Below are 25,911 nucleotides of genomic sequence, written 5' to 3'. Positions count from 1 at the left end.
TGTTTGCCCATTTTGGTAGTGTTTATCCATCTATCTTCATCTGTATTTGCTGTGGAGTTATAGAGGTCCTTAGATATTACAGATACTAACTTCCTACCTGATATGTGGTTTCCACATATTTTCTCCCATTCTCTAGGTTTCCTTTTTACTCTGTGGGTTGTGTGTCCCTTGCTGTGCAAAATCTTTTTAGTTTGATGTCTATTTTTGCTCTTGTTGCAAGACCAAAGTCATGAAGCTTTTCCCCTTTTTGAGGGGGGGGATGCTAGAATTTTAATATAGTTATACCTATCTGTCATATTGAGGAAGAAAAGGTTTCTGCCTGTATAACTTTTCCAGTTAACATCTGCAAGCACACATACCGTAATCTCAGTTTATAAATTCATCAGAGTCTGAGCAGTGGAGCAGTGGGTCTTTACTGCTGGGCTTACCAGCAGGAAACGACAGACGCATTAGTGTCCTCTTTTCTCTTCTTTCACTCTCCTTGTCCAGAGACATTTTATTGTAAAGATTCAGTGCAGCTCACCTCCAGCCAAAGATCATCTTTTAGCTAAGTTCCGTTGCTCCGAATTTGCTTATAATTATAGCCTATTCAGTCACAGAAGAAACCCTAAAGATATGGAGTTCACGGTTGCGTACAGCACTAAGACATCATCCCAGTTTTAAAGTCTAGCGCAGATTAAAAACCACAGGTGTAGCATTTCTACCAGATGCGCTGATTATCTCTTAAACTACATACGGACTCCATGAGAACATAATTTTTTAAATAGTGCATCGAGGACAATCAGTTCCCCGATTCGCACAGCCTTGAGAAGTCTCTCAGTGTCCACTTCTAGTTGGTGATGAAACACGAGTGAGCTTGAGGCACTGCCGAAGCATTTGAACACCTCTAGTCTCTCCTTTCCCTCACACTTTAGTTTGGGGTGTTGGGTCGCACGTGGCTGGAATGCTTTGATCACTTTGCACATCAGGAAAACCAGTTTGGCTAAAACGATGCCGGTGATCTAAAACAATGCTGGGGTCTTGAGTAGACTGGTTTCTCCATTTCAGGCTGCTGGTCGGTGGCCCCTCTAAGGCCCTTCCTTCTTCCTTCTATGACTCCTGGAACATCAATCAGAAGATGAGTATCATACTGTGTAACTCTTTGAACCAGTGTTTCTCTCAAACTGGAATGTCCAGCCCAGTATATTAAAAAATCACCCACGAGAAGAGGTTCTGCAGGCCTTCACAAGATCTGGAGTTTCCACGACGAGCATACCTGATCTTTATAATCTGAGCGCTCAGCGTTGAAGCTAAGCTGCTGGGAAGTAGTTCGGGCATTATAATCCAGGCAGTCAGTGGTTGAGTTAGAACACAAGCTTGAAGCTCCACATCCCTGGGCAGAAAGAGAAGCTCGGACTGGTTGAGACGGCTGGTACCCATGGGGTTGAGCGTCCCTGGCCTAGGAAGCTGGGGATCTTGGGGGTCAGGTAAGATCCATAGTCCATGTCTCCAGAGTAGGACACTGAGCAGCATTTCCTTGACTGTAACCTGAAGCCTGAGTATGGGTCCCAGGGTAGGGCCTCTGTGTGCAGGAAGAGGAGGAGGACAAGGGATCGGACAGTGGGGAGACAATTTGGGGTCCAGATAGACCTAGGAGCCCTGTTGCTGGAAACAGCTGGGACCGAGGTGCTAGGGGAGGGCCACTGGTTCCCCTCTGTGAACTCACTTCCTGAGCTGGAGATACCCTTTTCTCGGCAGCTCTGACTTTGTTTTGACCTCCGTGTTGTAGTAGTTCCGGCTTGATGACGGCCCTTCGCTCTTTGATTGTTAATCCATGCCCGTGCCCCAGCCCCCGGGCAAGCAGGTTTTCAGCAGCACGTCTAGCTGCACCTGGGTGAACGTTGTCCTCTCCTGACGCTGTCTTGAGGGGTGGGGGGTGGTGGTGGCCAGGTGGCCCACTGAGGAGCAGCCCCATGGGGTCCAGACTCTGCGCCCATTGACTGTGTGAGCCATCACGCCAAGGTTGTTGGGAGGTGCACTGTTGGCCAAGATCAAGGGTACCCAGCTGGAAGGTCATACTTCTCCTGGGTGGATAGGCTCCGGGGCCTCGGTGGGTGGATTTGGAGTGCAGGAACTAAGGGCAGGACAGATGGACAGAGGTGCTGATTTGTGGCTTCCTCTTCCTGCTTTTTTTCTAGGAGTTGTCTAGCTTCAGGCCTTAGGCTTGTCTCTCACCCATTTCGAGTTGACTCCTGTGTGTAGTGTAAGGATCCAGTTTCGTTCTTTTGCATGAGGAGATCCCGTTTTCCCAAGGTTATTTATTGAAGACATCATCGTTTCCCTTCCGTGTCCTTTCCGTCTTGGCGCCTCTGCTGAAGATCAGTTGACCATAAACGTGACCAGTTACTTCTGGGCTCTCTCTTCTGTTCCATTGGGCCACATGTGTGTCTTAAGGCTGGCATCAGTTTGAAAAGAAGTCACTTTACTACTTCTTTAAATTTTTGGTAGAATTCACCAGTGAAGCTGTTGGTCCTGTGCTTTCCTTTGTGGGGAAGCTTTGAATTACTGATTCAGCCTCCGTACGAGTTACAAATCTGTTCACATTTTCTATTTCTTCTGAATTCAGGCTTGATGTAGGTTGTGGATTGCTATGATTTTTCCCATTTTTTCTAGGTTGTTCAGTTTGTTGGTGGATAGTTCACAGTAGTCTTTTATGATCCCTTATTTCCGTGGCATCAGGAATGTCTTTTCTTTTATTTCTGATTTTATTTGAATGTTCTTTTTTTTTTCTTAGTCTAGCTAAAGGCTTGTCAGTTTTGTTGCTCTTTTCAAAAAACGAGCTCTAAGTTGTTTTTTTTTTTTTTCCTATTTGTCTACTTTCTGTTTTGTTTGTTTATGCTCTAATCTTGTTTCCTTCTTCCTGCTAACTTTGGGTTTGGTTTGCTCTTTTTTTAGTCCTTGAGGTATAAAGTTGGCTTATTTTTAGGGGGGGGTCTTACCTCTTTACCTCTTTCTTAATGTGGGTGTTCCTCACTATGAACTTCTCTCTGAGGATTGTCTGTGCTGCATCCCATAAGTTTTAATATGTTGTGTTTTCATTTTTGTTTTTTCTCAAGGTATTTTCGAATTTGCCTTTTTATTTTGTCTATGATACATTGGTTGTGCAAGGGCATGTTATTTCAATTTTCACATGCTTGTGAATTTTCTGGTCTTCCTTCTGCTTTTCATTTCTGGTCTCATTCCACTGTGGTCAGAAAATACACTTGGTATGATTTCCGTCTTCCTAAATTTGAGTGGTACATGTTTTCAAACAAGATATAAATTGTATCTGTTGAAAGCAAGTAGAGTTCCAAGGAAAGCAGACTCTGTAGAAGGAGATTAACATGCAGGAAGTTGACTAAGGAAATTTTAGGATTAACACCATGAAAGAGACGGAAGCAGGACCGGGCAGAGAGAGAGAGACTGGGCAGCAGTGTCGTCACCAGGAAGGCCTCAGCTGATCCTGAGGGGAGCACGGGAGGAGGGATTGCCCTTCAGAATCATCCCAGGTTGGGGTGAGGGGCCACACATGGAACAGTAATTAGATGCAGGCTGCCCCTGAGAGGGGCCATCAGTTGGGTGAGGTGACCCTTCTCAGCTGAGAGCCCACAGCCTACAGCACTCCTAGTAGCTGGGGGAGGAAACCCTGCAGTGCTACAGGAGGCTTGGTGGCACGAAGATCTCCGTTCACTGTAGTGCATGTTGTGTGTGCTCCACTTGCCTCTTTGGCCCAGTGGTAGGTTTTTGAGATTTATTCATATTAATGTCTATAGCTGTAGTCACTCATTTTAATAGTCTCATAGTATACAGTTTTATAAATATCTCACAGATTTTTTTAGAGATTTATTTATTTGAGAGAGAGAGAGAGAGTGCGTAGGCATGAGTTGGGGGGAGGGGAGAGGGAGAGAGAGACTCTCAGGCAGACTCCCCACTGAGCCCTATGCGGGGCTCCATCTCATGACCCTGAGATCAGGACTTGAGCTCGGAAGCTCAACTGACTGAGGCACCCTGGAGCTCCGAAATACCTCACAGTTTTTTTTTTGTTTTTTTTTTTTTAATTTATTTGACAGAGAGGCAGGTAGAGAGAGAGAGGAGGAAGCAGGCTCCCCACCGAGCAGAGAGCCCGATGTGGGGCTTGATCCCAGCACCCTGGGATCATGGGATCATGACCCGAGCCGAGAGCAGAGTCTTTAACCCACTGAGCCACCCAGGTGCCCCAGTACCTCACAGTTTTTAAACACATTTCCCTGTTGACAGATGTTGAAGTGTAAGTTTTCACTCTTGAAAAAAATGTGGCTATGAATTTTATTTCCTTACTGCATGCACTTAGTGGGTTATGTAACCAGAAAATTCCTGCGTCTTAAGATAGGGACAACTTCAAATTTAGTTAACTACAGTGTAATGAGACTGCTCTCCACAGTGGTTGTGCCTTTATACCCTCAAAACACTTGTCATTGACCGACTGATTCTGCCAGTTTTTATGGGTATGAAATGGTATCTCATTGTGGTTTTAATTAGAATTTTGTTGAATTCTAGGGAAATTGAGAATTTATGTTTTTGTTAGCTCCTTGGGTTTCTACTGTGTATTCTAGTGTATATTCCAATTATGTGTATTATTGTTTTTTTAAAGTTAATTTGTAGGCAAGCTTTATATATTTTTCCTACTCATTCTTTGTTGTCTGTATGTGCACAGACATCTTCTCCTGATTTGGGGCTTGATTGTTCAATAATCTCTTTTGCTGAATAGGAATTTCCCTTCAATGCAGTCAGTCCTTTTTGTGTGTGGCATCGTGTCTTTGTATCTTATTTTTAAAATTCTTCCCCTGGTGAGGTCATACAAAAATACTCCCCGTTTTCTCCTGAAAGTTTTTAAAGTTTTGCTTTGCACCATCTTGCCCGCAGTCCGTCTGACCTGGCGTGGTGTGTATATTGTTAGGAGCAGAAACCTCATTTTACTTTACTCTGGGCGCGGGTTTTCCTCGCAGCCTTCCTGTCGTGGTGTTTCCATCGATGAAGATCTTCTGGGGACTCTAGGTGCACTGGTCCACTTCTTTTTTCCCTGCTCCAATTTCACGCCGTCTTTATTTTCTTGGTCTTGTTTGTCCAGTGGAGCAAATCCTCCTCCCTTCTTCCTCTTCTTTAAGATTGTCTCTGTTTGGTGTCTTTCACTCTCCCGTATGCATCTTAGAGTTCCTTCCATGAAAACCTTCCTTTGATGGAGTTCCCGCATTGAATTTATAGATGAATTTGAGGAGAATTGACATCTTTATGGAACACCGGAGGAGTCCTGTCGATGTCTTACTTCATACCTGTATATAGGTCTTCTTACTGTGCACAGCATTTTTAGAACTTCACCTTTTTACTAGATACGGACACTCTTTCATGTTAATAAATATCTTCACTAACAGTTTAATGACTGTGTAACGATCCATTCCTTGGCTACACAGTCATTTATTTAACGACGCCCCCATTGACATTGAGAGGAACATATTTCACAGTGATTTTTCTGGAACCCCATCTTTCCCCATCACAAAATCATATTTGCAGCTATGTTTTATTCTAGTAATTCTAGGATATTCTGTGTAATTAGTTACTTATCTGAGATGTCAAGTGTGTAAGAGATGAGAGAGATTCTAACTTATTTCCTCCCCATGTGGTTAACGGGTTTTTGCGTACTTCGTCCTTTTGGTTTGACTGACCCTAGCCTGTTTCGTTTCACCATCCAGCAACCGTCAACAGTGCATTGGATAAATGTTTGAATAACTGAACCAGATTTTAATACTTGGTTTATTTTCAGATGTGTTCATTATTGTTCACACTGATCTGTCATTCCTAAGCCTATACCACACAGTTTGAATTATTAGAGCCGGTAGAACAGGACTGCCTTCATCTTCACCATCATCGTCATTGTTATTACTATTTTTCAGGTTTTCCTGGGCGATTTCTGCCTTATTTTTCTTTCACATGAACTTTAAAATTTTCTTTTAAGATTTTATTTATTTATTGGAGAAAGTGATCATGTGTATATGCGCCCGGGGAAGGGGATAGGGAGAGGGAGACTCCTTGTTGAGCAGGATGCCCATCACGGGGCTCGATCCCACGACCCTGAGATCGTGACCGGAGCCAAAATCAAGCGTCAGACGCCTAACTGACTAAGCCACCCAGGCGCCCCCACATGAACTTGAAATAATCGGTCACTGTTCCTTTAAAACTGTTAACGGTTTTGATTGACAGTATATTAGTTTTCTGAAAATTTTAAAGACATTTTATATTTAAATTTTCTGGCCTAATAAGTACTGCATATTCATCTAGTTTGCAAATTCTGGAACTTTTTGGTTAGAGAGGCTAAATCCCCAGATTTTTTTTTCAATTAAAATTCAAGGCAATTAAAGAAATTCATTGCAGCAAACAGAATCATGCCACATGTTTATTCTGTAAAGACAAAATGTTTTTCTATATTGAGCAGCACTTGGAAGGGTTTGCCTCCTTCTTACAAAACATGGCTCACATGGCACCCCATGTTCCCCGTCCAGACAGATTCTTGAAAACGGGTAATAATTTGTGTGCTGTTTGGTTAGAGAAGTGTTTTTGTTTTTGTTTTTGTTTTAATATGGCTCCCTTTCTCCCACAGATCCTTAAAAGGAATTCTATGCCCTTACTTCTCTGATTCACCTTTTTTATGGTAAGAAAATAAGATGCAAAACGTGTCGGGCAGGAGGGGAGTCTGCATAACTCTCTTTCACACCTGCTTGGATTCTGGCAGTGGTGCTCGCTTAGTGAAGGACGAAGCCTGGTTTGTCATGTGTTTTCACAGAGCACTGATGGCACTGGGCCAGCCCATTTAGCCTTTGTCTTTTTGCTTGCATAAAACTGCCTCTTTTTCACTTCACATGGGGTGTGTTAGGCACTCCAGAGATGTTTGTTCTTGTCGCCTGCACACCATCTGTGATCCCCTGGCACCTTAGACGGGCTCCCAGATTGGCTGAAGTGATGGTCAGCTGTAGGCGGTGCTCGGGGTCCTGGTCCGTGTTGGCCAGTGTGGCCCGTGAGGCCGTACACACCTACAGTGCCCTCCATTGGGGCCGGGGACTCAGTTTTGAAAAGTTTAAGTAAATTCTTGATTTAGAATGAGTTTAGATTTGGGGCAGCATGACGAAGATAGGACAGAGCGTTCCAGTATGTCCCTCACCCAGTTACCCCAGTTGCTGACTCTTCCATTATAGTACTCTGTTTGGCTCAATTCAGGGACAAGGAACTGGTACATTACTATTAACTCAAACCCACACTTTATTCCATTTTCACTAGTTTTTCCCTAATGTCTTTTTCCTGTTCTAGGATCCACCCAAGATATCACATTACATTTTGTCCTCATGTCTCCTTAATTTCTTCTGGTCTGTGTCCGTTTCTCAGACATTCCTTGTTTTTGATGACCCTGTCCCTTTGGGGGAGAACCAGTCAGATATTTTGTAGGATGTCCGTCGGTCTAGGTTTTTCTCATATTTTTCCTGAATACATGGGGTTTTAGGGGGTTTTGAGAGGAAAACCACAAAGTGACATGCTGTTCCTACCATGTTGTATGAAGGGAACATGCCATCTTCATGACTTAGCTCTCATGATGTTGACCTTGATCCCCTGGCCAGAGTAGTGTTGGTAGGTTTCTTCCTGTAAATTTACTCCCCACCCTCTTCCAGACTCTGCTGTACAGAAGCAAATCACAGAGCACAGTGTAGACTCAATTTAAGAGTTCTGTAATTGTCTCACCCGTCTGCACCATGTTATGTTTAAACTGCGCCTGTTGCTTTTTGGTATTCTGTGTGAGTAGATTTTGTCTTGAAAGCCCTAAGAAAAAAATTAAAGTTGCCTTTGCTTAAGAAGGATTTGAAGTAGTTAGTAGCTCTGTTGAATCTTTATTCCATTCCTCTTACGTTTGGTTTATTGGTTTTATTTAAAAACTATTTATACCCGGGATGCCTGGGTGGCTCAATGGGTTAAGCCTCTGCCTTTGGCTCAGGTCATGATCTCAGGGTCCTGGGATCCAGTCCCACATCAGGCTCTCTGCTCAGCAGGAGCCTGCTTTCCCTCTCTCTCTGCCTGCCTCTGTGCTTCTTTGTGATCTCTCTCTCTCTGTCAAATAAATAAATCTTAAAAAAAAAAAAAATCTTAATACCCCAGGTGCTCTGTCGTGGCTGGCTCAGTCGGTGGAGCACAAGACGCTTAATCTCTCGTTGTGAGTTCCAGCCCTACACTGGACATTGAGCTTACTTAATAAAATGTTTTTTAAAATGTGTATGACTTGTACACCACATCCTCATACCACATAGGCTGCTCTCTTCTGCTCAGATGGTTGTATATACAGCTTATACCTCATTTCTAGCCTAAGAGAGCTTCATTTCGCTCTGGCTGTTGGGGAAAAAGTTCAGTATAAGAACATGTTTATCCATATAGAAGCTTATCTAGTAAACACCACAGTATATTTATTCTACTTAATGTGATAAAAATATTTTCTCTCTATAAAATTATGTTAAAAATTTATGAGTTTTCTTTTTTTTTTTTTTTTTTTTTTTTTTTAAAGATTTTATTTATTTATTTGACAGAGAGAGATCACAAGCAGATGGAGAGGCAGGCAGAGAGGGAGATAGAGGGAAGCAGGCTCCCTGCTGAGCAGAGAGCCCGATGCGGGACTCGATCCCAGGATCCTGAGATCATGACCTGAGCCGAAGGCAGCGGCTTAATCCACTGAGCCACCCAGGCGCCCAAAAATTTATGAGTTTTCATGCTCCTGGACACCTCTCTTGATACCATAATAGGCAAGCCTACCCCTCACCTCTGTCTGGAAAGCCACCGCACCTTATAAGTTCAGATTGCCTGTTGTCCTGTTGTTTGTGGGGTGAATTTCTCAGTGACTTTGATTTTTTTTTTTTTTTGGTCTGATTACTCCTTTTGCACTCAAATGACTTTATTTACATTTCCACTTCAAGTCCGTTTCTGAATCAGAATTTTAAAAAAAATTTAAAAAGGATAACGTATCATTATTTTAGCATTGAACAGGAAATGTTCTTGAAATGGTATATAAATCAGGTTTGTATTCACTGAATCCACATTTTATGTCTCTTAGGAACTTCTCTTTCAAAAAATCTTGTGAGAAATTTGTGATGCCCCAAAATGATCATATCTGCAAACCCACATCTGTAGACACTTAATTTCATAGAGAGGTGTGAATGTTTCATTGAGCAGGACGGGCTAGAGCGTGTTTTCAGAACATTAAAACTTCATGGTTCCTTCTTACTGTGAACTTTTCTAAGAAATCGTTCTGAGTATATTAGGTCTTTAAGTCAGTCTTGGAGCTCAGCACTAGGGAGAGAAGTTCAAAAATACATTTTAAGAGTTCTTGCTCACTTGAGGACCACTTGGCATGACCGCTCAGAAACAGAATACCACTTTGAATCAGCCACACGGGAAATCCTTTCCCTGGCCCCTCAAGGCTACTTTCAGTCTGTTGAAAGAGTCTTAAATTCATGTGGGGGATTCCCACGTGTTCTATTCTAAGCCTCTTTTAAGGTTTTTATATGTGTGTAGGAGGGAGAATAGTACCACACACGTTTCGTGTCTCAGTGGTGTGAGGACTGTTCCGCGTACCGTTCCTGTGTTTTAATATTACTCATTCTTTTTTTCTGAGGACGGATGTGCAAGAGCGAGAAAGGCTGAGTGTTATAAAGTGAAATACAAAGAAGCAGTGTGTTCTCAGGTCAGTTAAAGATCTGCTACATATAAAATCTTTGGGTGTATACCGACTCTCTTCTTCCATAGAGAGCACAGAGAACTCTGCGGAGCGTGGGACACGGGTGCTCTTGCCCTGCCTTTCCCCGCACTAACTGTGCTCACCGCGTCCTCTCTGGTTAGCCGGGGGCCCTCCTGTCCTTTGTGCACGGACTCAGGCATATTTCCACTGCTCAGATCTGCCCAGTATGCTGCCTGCTGTTACTATTCAGGTCAGTTAAGGCCTTGAAGTGATCTTCAAACAGACCATGAGTATTGAGCCATTTTGGGGAGATGTGGCACGAAGGGTCAGGACCTCTCCTGCGTCACTGGTCTGCTGGGAGTAAGGCGGAAGTGTGTGGACCACCTGTGCTGGGCTCGCACTTTCCTGAGCTCGTGTGGGGGGATACAGTGGCTTCTGTAGGAACACCCCCTGTCTGTTCAGTCACCCTGACCCGCTAGGAACGGGTGAAAGTCCCCAGCAGGAGACAGGAGCCTCGCATCCATCCTCTGACTCTTAATCAGCCCACTTGGAAAGCTTAGTGCTGAGTGCAGATTTTCCTGCCAGAGAGGAAGACTCCTATCTGGGCACAGACAGCAGCCCGTGGGCAAGGACAGCCCCTGCCCTGTCCCGCAGCTGCCGGGGCCTTAGTGTGTTTGTTCCCAGGGATAGGGCCTGCGGGGCCTCAGTGTGTTTGTTCCCAGGGATAGGGCCCCAGAGGTTAGAAGGATCAGGGGGAATGGGCGGGGAGCAGAGGCTCCCTTTCCCCTCAGGCCTCGGGAAGGTCCTCCCACCCGGATTCAGAAGCCAACAGAGAGAAAGAGTTCCTCTTGAATGATCCGGATGCTTCCTCAGGCCTTTACATCCCCAACACCTACCTAACATGTTTCCAGGGAAAACTAACTATTTATGTTCTTGTGCCCAGAAATTCAGATCTGTAAGGCTGCCTTAAAATAGTTATCCGTCTTCAGTTCCCTCCTAATAAATTTTCCTTCTCCTCTAAAATCCCCTGCGTTTTTCCTCTAGTTGTAAGCATTCAGGAGATTTTCCATTTGAATCGGCCCTCGTTGGCCCTCCTGTGTTTCCGTGGATTCGAGTGGGTCCATGTGTGGCGCCCGGTGCCAGGCCTGCCGGAGTGTGCCGCGTGGGCTGTCTCGGTGCAGAGGCGTCATCTGAAGACAGAGACTGTTTTCAGAACCACAGTGCATCCCAGGCCTGCTTTCTAAGCTGCACCAGGAGTCCCTCTTGCAGTACCCTTTTTTTTCCTTTTTTTTTTGCAGCTTTATCTTTCTCCTTAACACTAAGATACAAAAGCATCCCTCTTTATGTCGACGTATCTGTCTGATTTTGACTCCATCCAAAGCAGAGCATCTACAAGTGGGTTGCTTGGGTGAATGGGACACCTATGCCTGGAAGGTTGACTCCGGCCCGAGGCGGATAACGTTCGTTCATCTGACAGACATTTATGATATGCTCATTCTGAGCCAGGCTCGGTGATGAGGTGGGGGTATGGAAATGAGAAGTCCCAGTGCTGACTTCAGTGAGCCTCCAGTACCGTGAGGGAAATGGAAGGCTGTGTGTGGGGCAGCTCTGATACAGAAGCACTGGGGAGGGCCTGCGGGCCAGATGCTCCAGACATCCTTCTGGAGAAACCACCCTAAGACCCAGCACTGGAACGAAGCATACCAGTAAATGGAGAGAAGACGGGGGGTTGTGATAAGCTGGGTGGAGACAGAGAGCCAGCAGGAGTGTTAGGCTCCGTGGGTGTTCCTGTATTCAAAGGCCTGTAGGGGTTGGTCCTGTATTCAAAGGCCTGTAGAGGTTGGAGACGAGGCGCATGCTGAAAACGGCAGAGCATGAGGACCTGTCTGAGGTCAGGGCTGGTTAAAGAAAACCTCTGAGACAGTTGAGTTATGAACACATGCCAGCATTTCATGACCATTTTGCAGTGCAAGGGAAGCGCGTCCCGGTAGCTGTACTCTGAAGACGCACTCTTCGTAGGGCTCAGTCACTGGAAGAAAGAATGAGTGGATCATCACTGAAAGGAATGTCTGGTTAAAAATCTTTAGACTTTAATTAGTCTAGTTGATAACTGACAGTCATCTGGGTGAATGGTAATGAGTTCCCCAGAGCAAGGCTTAATCTTCTTTAAAGTTCACTAAAAAATTGCATCAGAAAAAATACTTCATCTGGAATGCTATTGATTTCCTCCCACTAGGGTGTTGTCAATGAAGAGTAAGCAGCCAGGTTTAGGACCTTTTTTCTTGAAGAAGTCCAAGGTCACGGTGGTGGGCAGTCCAGTTTTCAGTTTGGATTGTTATCCCGAGGGCCCTTGCCACTGAGCTTAGCTGAACCCCCCAGACATCCACGTGGGGTGAGGCACAGTGTGAGACGGCCGCAGCTGGATGGAAGTGAGCCGACTATTTTTGTTTTCCAAGGAAACACTGCCGAGGGCCTTGACTTGAAGTGTGTCTCTTCGCTTGCCCCTCGTCCCGCCTCGGGGCCCGGTGCAGCTCTGAGAGCCACGAGTGGGGGAGTAGAGGTGGAGGTTGGTAGTTGGCTTTTCCTCCAGCAGGGTTGGTTTAACTTACTCAGTTTTAAGTGGTGATTGTTCTCACGACAATGAAAGAAAATACGGTAATATTAAGACATTTCTGAGATGTTGGAAGCAACACCCAGGCTGGGGTAAGAGCTCAGAGGAGGGAGACCAAGGCCCTTCTGATGGAGGTACTCAGCGTCCAGCCCTGGGCCCCATCACCTTGCCCCTCTCCTTCGCTGGGCCGGGTCCCATCTCTGTCCTGAGGCCCCAGAAGCAGTCTCAGAACCTTGCTGTCACCTGGCCTTGGCCTCGAGGCTGTTAGCGGTATTCCCACCTGGGTTTGCTGTGATTACGGAAGATGCTGCCCTTCCCCAGAGTCTGCAGGCAGAACCTCCTTCAGTGCATCTGAGGGGGTTAAAATAGAGGCTTCAGAGGTGCCCTTGCCCTGGGCGGCCGCTCCGCTGCTGCAGGTTGGGGGGGGTGGGGTGGCAGGGTCGGGGGTCGATGATGTGTTCTGTTGTCGCTGGTTCATGAGGTTGTGGTGTCTTTGTGGGCAACAGTGTAGACAGATGGCAAGAAACATCAGGGAACCTGACCCTGGGGGTAGGTGTGCAGTGTTTTAGGGGGCCAGGCTAGCATGCCCCTGCGACTGTACTCTCACCTTTGTTGTGTCCATGGCCTTATTGTTCCAGCGTCCTTTGTTGTGACATTGATCATTGTCATGTCAACATACTGCCATGAAAATAACACTCCATGCTTAGGTGGCGGAGATGGAATGGGCATATTGGAGAATCTACGATCGTCTTCTGAACTTCATGGGAACGGGGACTTTTTTTTTTAGCTGTTAGAAATCCACATTCACAGTATGTAATTGTTCCCCTTTTTAAATTTTTTTTTGATGTTCTCCAGATTGCAAAAATACCTGCCTGTGGGAACTCAGGAGGACTGACTTTGTGGGCGCAAAGGTAGTGAGTGAGTCATGCCTGCGAGCGTGGAAAGGAGTTCATCTGCACCTCTTCGAGGAAGGTCCCCAGGCGACTGTTTATGCAGTCATGGAAGGATGCGGAACTAGGAGGGTATGTACTTGGAAATTTTTTTTTTTTTTAAAGATTTTATTTATGTATTTGACAGAGAGAGATCACAGTAGACAGAGAGGCAGGCAGAGAGAAAGAGAGGGAAGCAGGCTCCCTGCTGAGCAGAGAGCCCGAAGTGGGATTCGATCCCAGGACCCTGATATCATGACCTGAGCCGAAGGCAGCGGCTTAACCCACTGAGCCACCCAGGCGCCCCGTACTTGGAAATTTTAATCCTCAGATATACTCCCTGTTGGATTGAGACCTCAGTTTTTGTTTCGTTTATTAAAAAGAAGTGAAAAAAGCTTAACAATTATGGAAAAATGCACTATTATTAAGACGTGTGTGTGTGTACGTGTGTGTGTGTTGTGTTGTGTTTTATCCTTACCTTCTAAACACTCTTTCTCTGATGGGAATGTGTGTAGGTGTGAATGCTGGCTTTCTTGGAAAAGCACAAGAGAAGTTACTGGTCAGAGTAACTTCAGTTACTGGGAAGTTACTGGAAAAGCAGGCATTCCTTGGATGTGCCTGTATCTGAGTTTGTAGCCATCGGGAGAACTTTGGCATGGAAAGAGGAGTTTATTCATCATTTGCTGCTGCTTTGAGTACACGTGCTTGAACTTGTATTCATCGTGTCAGTCTGCCTTTGATGGGGCTCGTGCCCTCGGCATGAGGGCAGGAGCGGAAGGGCCATCCCTGAACGGAAACCGGGGGGCTGTTCCATCAAGGAGACGCAGCCTCGACTTGGGAAGATGTCCCTCTCACGCCTCGTTCTCCTCCTGGCCGCGCAGGTTTCTTCCCGGATGACTGTAAGGCTGAGATCAACATTCCTCTTGCACTGGGAAACACCGGCACTCCCAGACTGTATTTCCCAGGGACTTTGATAGAACTCCATTTTCATGCATATGGTGGTGTTTTTCACGCACTGGGGAAGAGGAAAGTCCTGCTCGTTAGGTGACAGACTCGTTTTCTGTAGTGTTAGAGATCCTCCGAGGTGGACCAGAATATTAACATATTAGCAGTGCTTATTTTAAGTATGGCTATGTTGTGATCCTAGATCAGGTGTTAAGTGTTGAAAACGAGATAAAGTCTACAGAATGGCTCTCTTCTGCTGGAGACTGTCTGCTCTGAGCACCTGTGGGCTTGATGAACATTTTGAGATTTTAGTCTCAGTAATTTGAATTTTCTTTTGGATGCCTCCGTTGGTTCCCTTCCATCACCAGCAGCTCTGAGACTCTCCTCTTGCAGACATGTGATAGGAAGTAGGTGAACTTTGTTCTTACGGTCTTTCTTCCCTAGTTCCTAGACCTGTGGAAGAAACCAGGATAGCAAATCCTGGTGGGGAGCCGAGGTCTTGGGCTTTTTTTTTTTTTTTTCACCCTCCTACAACAAAAGTGAAAATTTTCTAATCCTTGGAGTAAAAAAGGTATGTAGGTGTACTTAATTCTTAAGTCCACTCACTTTCAAGTGATACTGATAATGGAATTCTACCTTTAATTTTAACTTGTTTCATTTAATTACTTATTTGAAAGGTCAGACCATAGTTTATGAACTGTCTGAAATTATTTTTAAACGAGGCGGGTTACAAATGAGGTAATCCTTTCTTTTATTATTTTTAAATATCTACGTCTTTACATTTCTTGGGAGATAAAAATTGGCCTGTCAATGGATTGATGTATTCATTCCCTGAATGTCTCTAAGTAGCCAGTCACTGTACTAGGCTCTGGGGATAGTGATTAAGACTTAGTCTCTATTTTAAAGATGCTAGTTAAAAAAAAAAAAAAAAAAAAAAGGTGCCAGTAAGTCCACAAAGGGAGATATGCAAGCACATATCCTCATAAGAATAGCAAACACTTCTGTGGCTCTTACCATACGCCAGGCACTTTCTAGGCATAACCTTCAACTCATGAAGGGATACAAAAGCACCATGAAGTTCTTACTCTTTCACACGTGCATACGTTCTGAGGTTAGGTGCTTGTCCTTCATCATAAGGCTTGTCTTTCTTAACTGTCGGGTGTGTCAAGTGCAATAACAGACCTGCCCGGGGAGGCCTGGCACAACGGTGTAGCATCTCTTTGGGAGAATAGGGACTATAGATGCATGAGAATCCGTGAAATTTTCCCGAAGCAAGACAGTCCCTGAGCAGATCTATTCAGAGCAGTGGGAGAGCCCCGAAATCCTTCTCTAGTGACCTGAAGTACTGCCTCATAAGTGGGCTCATCGGTTGAACCAGTCGGTGACAAGAGTATTGGTGACAGGGAGATAGTAAAAAATACACCCAGTCTCCACAATCTTCAGTATAAATGACAAAGATGTAGATTTCCAGTGTTGAGGCAAACCTTTGCTTCCAGTTAGCGGAAGATAGGATAAAAACTTGGCCTTACAAAACAAAACAAAACAGAAACTTGGCCTTTAAAAAAAAATCTAATAAAACCATTAATTTATTTATACTTTGTCAGCATGGGGGTGAATGTGTGACCCCCTTTTGCATTCTGAGATGAATTTCCCAATCACTGAAGATTTCCCCTTAGGAGAGCTCTGCTCATCTGGAGAAATGATAGCCTGCTGGTATTTACTTTGAATAAATGCTGGGGAAAGATGGGTTTCCTTCAGAATAAAAACTGGCAGGAACTGCTCGATGAGGTAGATTAACGTTATCCTTGCAGAGGGACAAGACTACTCAGGAGGTGGAGTGGCGGCCCCCATGCTGGCGCGGCCTTACTAGATTTTTGCTCTTCTCCCTTCCGGTAACAACCCCTGCTTTTTCCGAGCATCAAGCCCCATGGGTAACCTGTTGTCCCTGTAACCGTGACCTGCTGACTCTCTCTTGTTACTCCCTCCCTCACTCGTGACCGCCTCATTGTCCCCCACCCTGTCTCAGCTACATTGGGTGGCCCACCTACTTCCCCAGCTGTGTGGGTGTGGGGGCTTCTCATCACCAGGGGTCTTCTCCCCAACTTCCTCCATCTCCGCCCTCTCTCTAGGCCATGGCTACTCATGGCTCAGATTAGTTGGTCAAAAGTCTCCTGTTTGACCACACCTTGCCCGGCCCAGCCATCGGGTACCCCACCTCTCTTTCAATCCCTCTGAGACCTCTCATTGGCTGCCTCCTTTGCTCCATACCTTTCCATCTTTATTTTCATCCTGATTCATCTTAGAATCCATACTCCTGGTGCAAAATCAGTCTCTCACCCAAGCTCTACACATCTTGACCATTCTGTGTTCTGGCTTGCACCTGCCTCTGAGCCGCGCTGGAGAAAGTCTGGCAACTGGGCAGGTTGGTGCCTGGTCACATCAGTTCAGGTGATTTGCTCAGCACAATGCACAGTTCTTGCTCTCCTGGCTAGCTGTCTGCCTCGCTGATTCTTCATGCGGACTCTAACTAAGCCTTAGGACTGCTCCTCCTCCCTGCTTCCTCTGGTCAGAGGACGCTCTCCTGCCGTAGGGCTCTCTGTCCTCCCCGCCACTGAGCTGCCTCCTGTCCCTTGGCATGCATGAGCTGACGGCAGCCTGGTTTTTCTTCTGCGTTTCATACCATCGTAGTCATCTTTGTTCCGTCTCTTGTCAGACTGACTTCTGTCACAAGGCAAGTACAAGATGTCTGTTTCCTCTTTCAAGTACAGTCACACATTTTCGCACTACTGTCTTTTGCCTTCTGCTGGAGAGAACCGGGATTTACTGCTGGGTGGCAGGCCCCTCGCATGTTCCTGGTGCGCGAGTGGGTGCTCGCACGGCCAGAGGACTTCACTCTGTGATCTAGCTCGCTGCTGCCTTGAGCTCTGGACGAGAACCATCTCTCTCGGCTGCTCAGGGGCTCTGCACCCTGCAGAAATAGTCCCCTGGGCTTTATTCTGCATACATGCGGGGGAAAGGGCGATGGGCATCTTTCGTATTAGCAATGGGCAGGAATCTCCTAGACAGATCAGTTTGATCATTATCACAGTGCTCTGTATGTGTTGTCTTTGGTGTGGTTCACCGACGCCTTTGCAAGTTATTGGGGTGCAGTGAGGTGGGTGTTTTGCCTTCCACTTCTGCCAAGGAGACCTCAGATCTTCTTTCCTACACTTCCTTGTGCCGATTCTCTGACCTGTTCTGGAGGGTTGCTGCCCACGTCCCTGTTGCTTCTTGTAATCGCTGCCTCTCCCACCTGCTGCTCTGTAGCTCCTTACTCCTGTCATCCAACAGCCCCCCTAAGGCTTCTCTTTCTTTGTGTCAGCTCTTTGTTGGCTTTCACATAAAAATACAAACATTTGGGGGTGCCTGGGTGGCTCAGTCGGTTAAGCATCTGTCTTCGGCTCAGGTCATGATCTCAGGGTCCTAGGATCAAGTCCCTGTTCAGCAGGAAGCCCGCTTCTCCCTCTCCCTCTGCCTGCTGCTCCGCCTACTTGTACTCTCTCCCTCTCTGTAAATTAATGAATAAAACATTAAAAAATACAAACATGTAGTAGACACAATTCATTGATTTATTAACTGTCCAGTTCCAGAGCGGGGCACCTGGGGGAGGATGCAAACATTAAGAGAATGACAGTGCTGCCCTTCTGGTGACCGTAAGAGAGAAACATCGAAATGCAGTGTTCCAGTATATTGTAGTAAAGACTGTTGAAGTCTGGGCTGAGTAGTTTATTTACATCCCTTCATATCATCCTAAAAAATTCCCGTGAGGTTGCTGTTTTTTTTGGTCCTTGTTTTACAGAGCAGAACACGGAGGCTCTGAGAAATGTAGTCATTTGGTCGGGGTCACTTAAACAGTAGGTCACACCATGGGAAGTACAGTCCCCCATTTGAGCTGCCAAGCTCATGCTCTTTGCCACCGTGAATCCAGTGTCCTGCCTCCCAGTCTCTGAGGGCTGACCGTGAACAGTAGAATCTCGAAATAGACTCTTGACCTGAATATTAGTGAGGAGCTGGAGAACTATAACTGGCTAGAAGTCCTTGGTTGGTGTGTTTTTATTCTTGGGTTGTTTCTGTGGAATTGCCTGGAAATGATACCGCCATTATTCAGTTAATGATGCGTTTGTTATCACTAGGCTTCTCGTGTGTAACATGTTCTATACAAAAATATCTTATTTGCCCATCTGTTACCTTCTTAAGAGCCAGATTCAAATTTCCACTTCACTATAGGTTTAAATGTTAAGTGGCTTACAGCTGGAAGAGAAAAAAAATGGGGTTATCTGTCACAGGGGGTATAGAGGAACTGCTTTCTGGTCACTGAAGAGAACGGTGTTAACCTTAATGGTCCACTTCTGTCCTTTCTGGTTAGCAGCAAACTAGCCCCTGGCATCGCTTCGGGGAGCCAGACCTGCTCGGGTCCTGGTCTGGGCCTGGAGTGCTGATGGGGGTGGGGCTTCAGGTGGGGGTGGGTGGGAGGGGCTTCTGTTTCCTCTGTTCTGATCCTAGGGGTTCCTACCCTCTCCCCCACTGTGAGCCCTTATCGTTTCCCTCCAAGCTGCCAATTCACAGATTATTCTAGGAGCTGGTTCTGTGAGAACTGCTTAGTTAATGTATCCAATAAATGTTTGCTGAGCGTTACTGCCAACCAGGCACTGGAAAAACTCCTCATTTGGGGACCCGAATCTGGCAGATCTGCACCCTGCCGGGCTCCCCGGTCAGGGTGTGCCCCCAGCCTAGTTCTGTAGATGAGCAGGGCCCACTGGTTGGGATGACTCTGAGGGCCCTGCCGGGAGGGTCTTCATCTGCCAAGAGCCTTGTGCTGGTTGTTGTAAGCCCCTCCCCCACCCTCCCTCAGAGTTTCAGCCCCAGTGATGGAGCCCTCACATTTCCCTGCAGTCCCCGTGGTGGGGGATTAGAGTGGGGGCTCCTACAGAGTGACCCACAACACTGGTTGCTGTTTGTCCTTCCTGAGTTCTCCTTTCCCACCGGAGACCTCTCCGTGTGCAGCACTGGCCTGGGGGTGGGGCAGCGTGGTCAACACGTAGCTGCTTCTCTTACCCTTACCCTTCTGATGCGGTCTTTCTTGGTCCCCAAGGTGCAGGGGATGCTTCAGCCTCACCCCTGTGTTCTAGAATTCTCTCAGTGGTGCCTTATTCTCCAACAGATTTGTTGTTGTGGTGAAGGGCGTGAAGTCAGGAACAGGAAAGGCACTAGTGGTGGGTAACTTGGATTTGATTCCCAGTGGCCTCGGTTGCCATCTTGGTGAGGGCACGCGCTCCCTGCCCTCTCCAAGCTTTCGTTCTGGTGTGGGAGGCACCCAGGAAACCAGGAACATGATAAGTGCCTGATGCTGATGCAAGCTGTGAAGAAAAGTAAAGCTGAGTACAGGGACGAGGAGACGTGGGGGTGGCAGGACGCGCTGCTGTTCCATTTAGCAAAGTCATTAGCTTTCTGAGGAGGTGACATGTACCTGGACACGGGAGTGTCTTAGATTGGGCTGCTGTAAGAAGATAACCATAAACTGGGTGGCCTCACAACGGACATTCATTTCTCACAGTTCTGGAGCCTGGACGTCTGAGAGTGGGGTGCCGGCAGGGCCGGATTCCAGTGAGCCCACTCTTTCCGGCTTCAGACAACTGCCTTCTTGCGGAAGGGTTAGAGAGGGGTTGTTTCTCCCTCTTAGAAGGGCCCTGGTCCTCCACTCGCATGGCTTACTTAGGTCATCTGCAAATAGCCCCACGGGCAATTAGGAGTTCAGTGGAGAAGTCCTGGGGGAACACAAGCATTCAGTCTTCTAGCACTAAGTGAAGTAAGAAGAGCTTTCCAGGCCCTGGGGATTGCAGGTTCCAAGACCCAAGATGAGACACACCAGAGGAACAGCCCTGTGGGCTGCAGTGTTTTTGCTGGGGCAGATCAGGCAGCAAAGGCGAGAGCATTTGGAAATGAAGTTGGAGAGGTCCAGGGGCCGGTCCGTGTAAGGCCCTAGTGGTGGGCAACTCGGATTCGATTCCCAGTGGCTTGGGGAGCCTTGCTGAGCAGGGACAGATGTGCTAGGACTTTTCATTTTAAAAGGTCACTTGGGACGCTGTGGGGCTGGGGGTGGGGACGAAGAGTGGAAGCGTGGTGTGCTCTGGATGAGACTGGGTCGGTAGTAGTGGGGATTGTGAGAGGTGGTTGGAGTGGAGACCCCGACGGTAGAGTTGTATCGTTGCTGATACATTAGTTGTGGGGTGTGACCGAACCCCCCCCCCCCCCCACCGTGTTATGGTATTAGGGAGTGGACTTTTGGGGTGATTAGGTTTACATCTTTTTTTAAAAAAATTAATTAATTTATTTATTTGACAGAGAGAGAGAGAAAGAGAGAGATCACAGGTAGGCAGAGCAGCAGGCAGAGAGAGAGGGGGAAGCAGGCTCCCTGCTGAGCAGAGAGCCCGATGTGGGGCTCGATCCAGACCCTGAGGCCATGACCTGGGCCAAAGGCAGTGGCTTAACCCACTGAGCCACCCAGGCGCCCTAGGTTTACATCTAAGGGTCATAAGCGCGGGGTCCTCACGGTGGGATTGGTGTCCTTGTAAGAAGAGGAAGAGTGACCGGAGCTCTCGCCCCTCCTCCTATGCACAGACACAGCGCGAAGGCCACCATGGGCAAGCAGGAAGAGCCCTCCCCAGAACCCCACCCTCCTGCCACCTGATCTTGGACTTAAGGCCTCCAGGACTGAGGGAAATAATTTCTGTTGTTTAAGCCACCCAGCCTGGGGTGTTCTGTTACAGCAGCCCAAGCTAAAACACCTTCTCTTCCTAGTTGCTGGTTGAATGAGCTATTACATGCCAGGTGGATAGACCTGAATAACTGAATTCAAACACTACAGCGGTATATAAAATTTAAGTGAAAGTTTATTTTCTCCCACCAGTCTTAACCCGTTTGAAGTGGCCCTTTGAGCAGCCCTTCTTCTGCTAGACCTGTGCTGTCTGATGCAGTAGCCATTTGGCACTTGGGGCTATTCGAATTTAAATGAAATAAAATTGAATACAATTAACTGTTGAGTCCTCTGTCATTCCAGCCGTATTTCAGGTGTTCAGTGGCCCTCTGTGACTAGCTGCTTCCGTGTTGGACAGACCGGATGGCATTTCCATCATCACAGAACGGGCTGTCAAGCAGCATGGTTCTAGATGAATTCTATTCATATACAAATGTGTGTGTATATGTGGGTATATGCGCATACACACACACATATATCTGTGCAGTTGGCATAATATTGTACATACTCTTCTGTAATTTGTTTTTTCCACCTAACAGAGAAACTGTTAATTTGGTGTGATCCACACGCAACATCATGCCAGGAAAAATTTAAAACCGAGTGCATAATCAAACGTAGAGTTTTAGTAAATTAAAAGTATTTTAATTCCAGATTTTAGAGGTAATTGCAACACATCCTTAATGCTTGTCCCAACTTCAACTAAATAAATTATTTTTGGAGATAGTCCAGTCAGCCTTGGGTATGTGAAGAAAGACGATTCAGAAGCTGTAGCTTGAGTTTATAGTCTACTATGCTCAACACTCACACAGGCGCACACACACACATTTCCTCTTATTCCTGTTTTGTAGCAGGTATAGTAACCTTCTCCTGTTTAGTATTTCACTGTTCAGTAGACCAGCGCTGTCCAAAATGGTAGCCATGAGGCATGGGTGGTTATTTAAATGGAAATTACATTTAGTTCCTCAGTTGTACTAGTCCACGTTCATTAACTGTGTGTGGCTGGTGCACACCATGGATCTGTACCATTGCCATGTTGTACAAGGACAGCCCTAGACCGGAAGCTTCCTTCAGATACACTGTCCATTCACTGCAGTGATTTCCCCACGGTTGAGGAATGGGGGACTCTGTCAAGGAGGAGATCTCAGAATTTATGGGAGTGAGTGGAGAGCTTTCACCCCATGCCCTTTCCGCTCAAGATTCTGATCCCCTTTGAAGGTGTCTGTCCTCTGACTATCTGTTGAGAATTAGTGTTCCATAGTAAGTTAATTCTGGGAAAGAAAATTGGTACCAATGGCATTTCAAGGTTAGAATGTTATTTTCATCATTGGCTATGTATATATGCTGTTACATAGCACCTATATGTCCACTAAATGTTACCGTTCAGTATTTTTTTAAGATGTAGTTTATTTGTCAGAGAGAGAGAACAAGCAGAGGGAGAAGCAGGCTCCCCACTGAGCAAGGAGCCCAGTGCGGGACTCAATTCCAGGACCCTCGGATCTTGACCTGAGTTGAAGGCAGATGCTTAACCGACTGAGCCATCCAGGTGCCCCTGCACTTTCTGTTCTGAACTGAATACTCTATTCTTGCCCTGCTTGTGCGCTTGCTCTCTGTCAGATAAATAAATAAAATCTTAAAAAAAATATTTAGATGCATTAGTTACAGTGAGTGCTGACAATAGATTAGGTTTAAACTTTTTAAAGTGAGAAAAGGATATTGGAAAGGCACCCTTTCGTGAAAAGTGCTGCATTTATGTTAGAAAATGTGTAATCTGGGTGGATTTACAGGACACCTTCCCTCTGGGACGGGAGATAGTATAAGAGGGAGATGGAGGTATAATAGAATGACTTCGTCACTCTACCCTTTTCTTTTTTTTTCTTTTCTTTTTTTTTTTTTTTTTAAAGATTTTATTTATTTACTTGACAGAGAGAGATCACAAGTAGACAGAGAGGCAGGCAGAGAGAGAGAGAGGGAAGCAGGCTCCCCGCTGAGCAGAGAGCCCGATGCGGGCCTCGATCCCAGGACCCTGAGATCATGACCTGAGCTGAAGGCAGCGGCTTAACCCACTGAGCCACCCAGGCGCCCTACCCTTTTCTTTATGTACCTTGTAACTATGTGCTATGTTCCTTAGCAAAAAACAAATAATAAAACAGTGAAGGACAAAATAAAACACATCATTAAAAATGTGCGAGATGCAGAAAAGATGGCTTAGGGGTAAGGGTCACTTAGAACAGAAAGAATTCTCTCATTCAGCAGGAGCAGAGGGCTGGTCTGACGTTTCATGTGACCATCAGATGAAACCTCGTGAGGCCTCGGGGCCTGCCAGGTCCCCGCTTGGCAGACTGTTTCTTACAGGCTGGATATTTTGCAGTAATTAAAACTATATACAACTGTCTTGGTACCTCAGCGTTAATACATTTTAGCAGAAAAAATACACTCCCGGTACTGAGTTGTTTTTTTTTTTTTTTTTTTTTTTTTTTAATGCCACCATTCTTAGCACCCGTGGAACACAGCTTAGGAAATGCTGATTTAAACTCTTGGAAATCATTATCCCAGAAAGAAGAGGTTGAAAGGAAATTATTGTAGTTCTGGGACACCCTGCTTTAGCACCAGTCTTTCAAGAAGATGAATATTGGTGTTAACTGAGTTTAATTTGAACAGTGATGTACCACAGCTTTGCTGGACATGTACTGCTCACATAAAAGTCCCGTGTATGCCAAGTATGGACTTGGAAGCCCGCACTGCCCCATCTCCTTCCCCACCCTTTGCCTACAAGCACTATCAGGGACCGTGGGGTGGGAGGGTCCAGCAGGGGGGAGGCGTGGGCCACCAGGACAGAACTGCTTGCTTCCACATCATGTCTGTGTATCCCAGCTTCCAGGAAACCATGACATCAAGCATGGAGTGCCCAGAGAGCCAAAGGGAAGTGTTACAGAACCCTGGAGTTCAGCAGACTTGATCGTTTTCTATTAAAGCAAATGGTGGGATTTGTACTTTTTCAGCAAAGAAAAGTAAGGGGAAATCAGTTAGGGAAAAATGATGCCCTAAACCACATGCATTACAAAGGAGATCTTGTTTGTTGTGGAAGTTTAAGGCAAGGACTTCCCAAAGGCAAGGCTAATTTTCATAATATTTAACAACCAGCCCAGTGTAGGAATTCACACACTGAGCATAAATGACAGCCTCACTTACTGGTGTGGCTGTACCTGTGTGTACGGGCTGAGTGTCACTCCCGTGGAACAACAAGGTCCACTTCAGACCAGAAGTGAGCCATCGTGCTGCTGTTGGGTCTTGTGGCGGAACCTGCGGTTTGTCCTCTCAGTGTCCATAACACCCATCTTTTAGAGTCATTGCAGCCCTACTTTATAGCTGGTAGCTTTGTGGCCCTATGACTAAGTTCTGGTTAATGGGAGGTGCATCATTACATGGCTGTTTCTAGAACCTTCCTCAAGGGACAATATGTGTCCCCCCTGCCCTCTCTCTATTTATGTCTTTCCTGTTCTGCTGCTTGGAATGTGGCTGCCACGATGGTGAACCGTGACGTTGACCTCAACTCATGGTAGAGCAACAGTATGGGTAGAGTGCCATACTCAACTTCTGGACTCTTACCTGAGGAAGAAAGAAACTTCTCTTGTTTAAACCACAGATACTTTGGGCTTGCAGACACTCCCAGCCAAACCTAAATCTAGCAATTGTAGGTCCCTAGTGCACTAGGCAAATTCTATTCTGTTTAAACTCTTAACCCTCCTGTGAACTAGGTCTTCAGGTTCCTATTTAATGGGTTAGGAGGTTGAATAAAAAATGAAGGAACTTTCCCAAATACCAGAGCCAGCATTTGAATCCATGTCAGATCTTTCTGACTTCAAATCACCGGGAGCTTAATCCTTGCTTTAGTAATTAATGTTAAACATAAAGGCCACGTGGCACATGGTTTTTGTAACATTCATGCTTTGGCAGAGCCCCAGTTTTGTGGATTTTAAAAAAAAAAGACGTTGGGCTTTTCAGAGAAATTCATTTGTGGCTTTTTGAAAGTGGCAAACATGTTAACTGTTTTTCAGTCAATAATACTTATCAGGAAAACTTTTTTTTTTTCCCCCAAATTTCAAAGAAAGCTGTGTTGTTCGTCTAGTTTCCAGTGTTTGCTTAATTGTCATCTTCTAATTAGGACATTTCTGTGAAAAGAAGATAGTTTGGAGAGAGACCGCATGGTTCATTTTCTTTAGTTATATGTACAAGGAAGGATATTTCAGGAAAATCTAGGATTCTTTTAGAATTCTCCTTACTGTGCCACAACTCCAGATCATCCTCCCTTCTCATATCTGTTGTATGTATGATGATGTAGAAATTAGGATGACAGTGGGGTGAAGGGTATGCGTTATTTCGATTGTCCCATGGGGCAGCCTTGGCAGCCAGCATTTCTACAACATGTAGACAGGAGAACAGAGACATGAGGTGGCCGTGTGCCATGCTGCTTGGGGCTGGGGCGGAGTGGGCAGACTGGCAGCTGATGCCCGGAGCACAGGTGGGACGCAGCAGGTCTGGGGAGGCTGGTGAACTGGGGCCAGTGCAAACAACTAGTTGGCAGCAGACCCGTAATCGAGCAGGGGCTCTTGACCTGCTGCCAGGGCTCCTGGTGGTGCCCTGGGCGATGCTTCAAGTCCATTCATTTTTATAATCTCACAGTGGACACTTAATTGGTTGGAACAGCAGTCTCTTGAGTGTGTTCCTGAGAACACTGGATCTGCAGGGTTTGCTGTATAAAAAAGAATTCTATGGCAAACAGGTTTGGGAAAATGCTGTGTTCTAATACCTGTCTCAGAAATACACACTGCACATTTACCATTTTAAAAGTCTAAGGTGAGCGGCACCTGGGTGGCTC

At 46.1% G+C, this 25,911-nt stretch overlaps 1 pseudogene; it reads right to left on the bottom strand.

Annotated features, from left to right (window-relative positions):
• Positions 1–1,222: 1,222 nt before the first annotated feature.
• LOC131829777 (homeobox protein OTX2-like) lies at positions 1,223–1,799 on the bottom strand (annotated as a pseudogene).
• Positions 1,800–25,911: the final 24,112 nt, after the last annotated feature.

Source organism: Mustela lutreola, chromosome 4, assembly GCF_030435805.1.
Source record: "Mustela lutreola isolate mMusLut2 chromosome 4, mMusLut2.pri, whole genome shotgun sequence".
In the NCBI taxonomy this organism is placed as follows: domain Eukaryota; kingdom Metazoa; phylum Chordata; class Mammalia; order Carnivora; family Mustelidae; genus Mustela; species Mustela lutreola.
The sequence above is the reverse complement of the archived record's forward strand: the minus strand, read 5'-3'. Positions and strand labels throughout refer to the sequence as shown.